This window comes from Diceros bicornis, chromosome 4, assembly GCF_020826845.1.
Source record: "Diceros bicornis minor isolate mBicDic1 chromosome 4, mDicBic1.mat.cur, whole genome shotgun sequence".
NCBI lineage: Eukaryota > Metazoa > Chordata > Mammalia > Perissodactyla > Rhinocerotidae > Diceros > Diceros bicornis.
In genome coordinates this window covers 22,883,085-22,888,427 of record NC_080743.1, presented here as the reverse complement: position 1 = coordinate 22,888,427, position 5,343 = coordinate 22,883,085, and positions in this window count along the sequence as shown.

The window sequence follows — 5,343 nt, the reverse complement described above, 5'->3', positions numbered from 1 at the left end:
CTTTGTAGATTGTATTAATATCTGGGAAGGAAGTTCTTCCATTTTACTTATCTTTTTCAAAATTAGATTAGTTTTTCATGAATCTTTATGTAATATAATGTGGATGATATGCTTGTTAAATTTTCTGGAGTTTTTATTGAAATCTGAATTAGTTATCTATTGCTGTATAACTAATTAGTCCATAACTTAATGGCTTAAAACAACAGTAAACATTTATTATCTCTCAGCTTCTGTGGATCAGGAATTCAGAAGCAGCTTAGTTGAGTGGTTCTGGATTGGGGTCTCTCATGATGTTGTAGTCAAGATGTCAGCTGGTGTCACAGTCATCTAAAGGTTTAACTAGGGCTGGGGAATTTTTCTCTGAGGTGGTTCACTCACATGGCTAGCAAGTTGATGCTAGCATTTGGCAGCACCAGCTCCTGCCATATGAATCGCATGGTAGAGATTCTTGAATATCCTCGCAACATGGAGGCTGGTATCTGCTAGAGCAAGTGATCCAGGAGACTGCAAGGCAGAAGCTGCAATGTTATTTATGACCTAATCTTAGGAGTCACACTCCAACATTCCTGCAATATCCTTTTGATTGCACAAGTCAGCTTTCCTCAGTGTGGGAGGGGACTACACCAGGAAGTGAGTATCGTTGAAGGTCATCTTGGAGACTAACTACCTCAGTCCACCCTCTGGCTGCCAATAATTAATGTCCCTCCCACATGCAAAATACACTCACCCTTCTCACAAGGTTACCTCAAATCTCATCCCACTACAGCGTCAGTTTGGAGTTCAGAATCTCATCTAAATTAGGTCCAGGACTGGATGAGGGTCCTTGGATATAGTTTCTTAAGTACAGTTCTTTGAGTACAGTTTCTTTTGATCTGAAGACCTATGGACTTAAGAGAGGGGGCCACTCGATGCCATGTATACCAGGAAGCAAGAATCATTGTGGGCCAATCTTAAAGGATGGCTACCACAAAATTTCATTTAACATTTTTGAAAGGCAGGTCTATTGGGGGAAAATTCTTTCAATTTTTATTTGTCTGAGGAAGTATTTCTCCTTCACTTTTGAAGGATAATTTTTCTGGGTACAGAATTCTAGGTTAATGGTTTTTCTTTCAACACTTTAAATGTGTCACTCCACCCTCTTCTGGCTTGCATAGTTTCTGAAGAGGACTCTGATGTAATTCTTATCCTTGTTTCTCCATAGCTAAGGTTTTGTAAATTTCTGGCTTCTTTTGAGAATTTTTGTCTTTTTTTTTTTTTTTGTGCGAGGAAGATTAGCCCTGAGCTAACATCTGTTGCGAATCCTCCTCTTTTTTTTTGCTGAGGAAGATGGGCCCTGGGCTAACATCCGTGCCCATCTTCCTCTACTTTATATGGGACACTGCCACAGCATGGCCTGACAAGCAGTGTATCAGTCTGTGCCCAGGATCAGAACTGGCAAACCCCAGGCTGCCAAAATGTAGCATGCAAACTTAATTGCTATGCCATGGGGCCAGCCCCGAGAGTTTTTGTCTTTATTTTCTGCAGTTTGAATATGATATACCTAGGTATAGATTTCTTGGAATTTATTATGCTTGGTGTTCTTTGAACTTCCTGGATCTGTGGCTGATGTCTGTTATTGATTTTGGAAAATTCTCAGCCATTATTCAAATATTTCTTTTTTTTCCTTTCTCTTTCTCCTCCTGCTACTCCCATTGAATGTATATTACACTTTTTATAATTGTCCCACGTTTCTTGGATATTCTATCTCTTCCTTCTTTTTTCTCTTTGTTTTTCAGTTTGGGAAGTTTTTATTGACATATCTTCAAGCTTACTGATTCTTTTCTCGGCAATGTCCAGTCTTCTCACGAGTCCATCAAAGGCATTATTCACTTCTGTTACAGTGTTTTTGATTTTTACCATTTCATTTTGATTCTTTTTTAGGATTTCCATGTCTCTGCTTAAATTACCCACCTGCTCTTGCATCTTGTTCACTTTTTATATTAGAGCCCTTAGGATATTAATCATAGTTACTTTAAAGTTTTGTCCTGATAATTCCAAAAATTCTGCAATATCTTAGTCTAGTCCTGATGCTTTTTTTTGTCTCTTCAGACTGTGTTTTTTTTTCGCTTTTAGCATGCCTTGTAATTTTTGGTTCAAAGCCAGACATGATGTATTAGGTATAAGGATCTGGAGTAAATAGACCTTTAGTCTGAGGTTTTATGTTATCTGGCTAGCAGTTAAAGTATATTTACTGTTTGCTATAGCTTTAGGGGTCAGAGGCAAAATTTCCTCTAGCGTCTTTGTTTCTTCTTTTGTTTTTTCTTCTTGGCTGTCTTTAGGCTTCCCTAGAGACTCCTTTTTAAATTGGGTCTGAGGCTTCCAGTTCTTTCATCTATAATCCCCTATTATGATACAGCAGCCTTATTAATGTGGTGGTAAGGCATCGGGGGAGGGGAAGCATCTTATAGTCCTATGATAGGTCTTAGTCTTTTAGCGTAATTGTTACCCTGGGCTGTGACTTTCGCAAGTGTTTTACAGATTCTTTTCTCCTTTGACAACACAGGAACACTAGAGGGCTCTGGAGCTGGGTATTTCCCTTCCCTCAGGTGGAAGGCTACTGGGGGCTGGAGTTGAGTATTTTTCTCTTTCCACATGGAAGACTAGGGGAGACTGGATTTAGGTATTTCTCTTCCTCAAAGTTGGTTAGGCTCTTGTAAAACTCAAGTTGGTTAGGCTCTGGTAAAATAGCTTCAATTGAGACAGTCTTTTATTAAGGAGAACAAAATGTTCTGGCCATATTTCAAATGATTACCTTTCCCTCTTCCCCTGCTAAAAGTCTGAAGGATATTTTTTCTCCATTCCTCATTCTGAGAACCTGGTGGGACTCCTGGAGGAAAAGCTCGGGAAAGTGTGGAGGCTCCTCCAATGCCCCATGGAGTTTTTAACTCTCAAGCTCAACCACACTGAGCCTCTGGCAATTCATCATTTATAGTTTAAATATTCCTACTGGTACTAGCTTCAGTGACAGGTGTCTGCTCCTGGGCTTCTGCTCCTGGTAAGCTGTGATTCTCTGTATTTGCCTGTCTCTCCAATTTTTGGGGCAGCAGGTTGTGGTGTGACCTTAGTTCTCTGATGGATCTGAGAAGAATTGTTGATTTTCAGTTATTCAGCTTTTTTCTTGTTGTGAGGATGGGAGTGATGACCTCTAAGCTCTTTGCACATCAGAACGGCGCTATTGATTTTTATAAATTGATCTTGTGTCTGGTAACTTTGCAGAACTCTCTTATTGGTTTTAATTATTTGTTAATTCTATTGGATTTTCTGGGTCACCTGCAAGTAATTATAGTTTTGTATCTTTCTTTCCAATTATTGTATCTTCTATTCTGTTTTTTTCTTATTATATAAGAATCTTATTTTCCTCAGTGACTGCTAAAGCTCTATAATTCATTTCTCAGTACAGTGGCCATGTAGATGAGAATAAATTATCTCCTGACCCTTTGAGACTTTCATAATCAACAGTAATTTTTTTTAAGACTTGTAGACTCTTAAGTGATTTATTTTCCCAGAAATTTAGAATTCTCCCTTTCTGGTGTCTAATTTCTCATCCCTACTTGAAGATTTAACGCCCTTCTTTAGTTTTAAATGATCAGGGTTTGGACATTAAGGTTCATAATATCAGATTAATAAAGTTTTCAAAAGTTTCATTTTTAGTGAAGAATGGTAGTTGAATTATAATATACTTTTATGCATGTATTAAGATAATATAATTTTTCTTTTTAATCTGTTAAGGCAATGAATTACATTGATTTTCTGATATTAAACCATCTTTGGATTCCTGGGATAAATTCAACTTGGTCACAATATATTATTATTTTTTTATATATTCTTCTGGATTTGGTTTGCTAATATTTTATGATTTTTTCCCTGACTTTTCCAGATATATCATATAGCTTTCTCCTTTCAGACATTCAAAGATTTTTTGAAAACTTCCTCCCTGTAAACAAAGAATTTGCCCCTAATGTAACTGTGACTCTCTGTCTTTCAGGAAAAAAAATCACACTATTGCTATATTAATAACTTAATTTTCATTTTATTAGATAGTTTATAAATTCTATTGACATGATACAGTTAATTTCCTGAAACGCTATATGTTGATTCAGATCACTATTATTAAGTGGTTAGTTTTCATTATATTAAGTCCTCACAATACCATGTGCATATCATATTTTGTGGATTTTTTTTGACGTAATGGGTCAAATGTGGATTTCTTGGATGGTATGAAAATATTCATTAATTTGTTTAACAAATATTTATTGAATATCTACTGTGTGTCAAGTACTATTCTAGATACTGAGGATACAGCAGTGAAAAAAAAAATCCCTATGCTGATGGAGCATCTTGGTGATACTCTTAGGATCTAGTACTGGTCTCAGAATATAAATAGGACTTTATTGGGATGTTCCATAGTTCATACATAAAAATATTCTTGTTCTCTAATAGTCATTTCATGCTTAGGGTCAAAACTTTGATATACCACATTTTTTTTTTTTTTGTGAGGAAGATCAGCCCTGAGGTAACATCCATGCTAATCCACCTCTTTTTGCTGTTCCAGCTCTGAGCTAACATCTATTGCCAATCCTCCTCCTTTTTTCCCCCAAAGCCCCAATAGATAGCTGTATGTCATAGTTGCACATCCTTCTAGTTGCTATATGTGGGACGTGGCCTCAGCATGGCCGGAGAAGCTGTGCAGCGGTGCGCGCCCGGGATCCGAACCTGGGCCAGCAGTAGCAGAGTGCTCGCACTTAATCACTAAGCCCTAGGCCCTGATATAACACTTTTAATCAATGATAAAAAACAAATTTGACCTCCTTACTGCTTTAGACCATTTCTCATTGAAAAATTATCTTTATAGTCCTTTTTGATTACAGTTTATGTAAACGAAGTATTCATTTGTAATCAAGAATGAAACCTAAATGATTCTACCATAAAATTATTTCTATTGTGGATACACAACATTTTTCAAATGGTTTCGGTAAATTCTGATTTTGTGAATATACCAAATGAATTTGTAGGACACTCTGAAAATGTTTCTTAAAAAACCTATAAGTACAAATATGCAACCTCTGTTTATATTGAGTTAATAAATGGATTTTCCAAAGATATGAAATGGTATACTCATTTTGATTTACATTTGGCAACTAGTTAGTATTAATCAACTCAAGGAATTAGCAAATTTACAAGTTTTATACATTCACTTTTATCTTACAAAGTTTTATAATAGAGAATATTACAAATTAAATTCTAAATAAATGTTTACCAAATATGTATAACATTGAATTTTCCAGTTCTAGTACAATTCCTAGT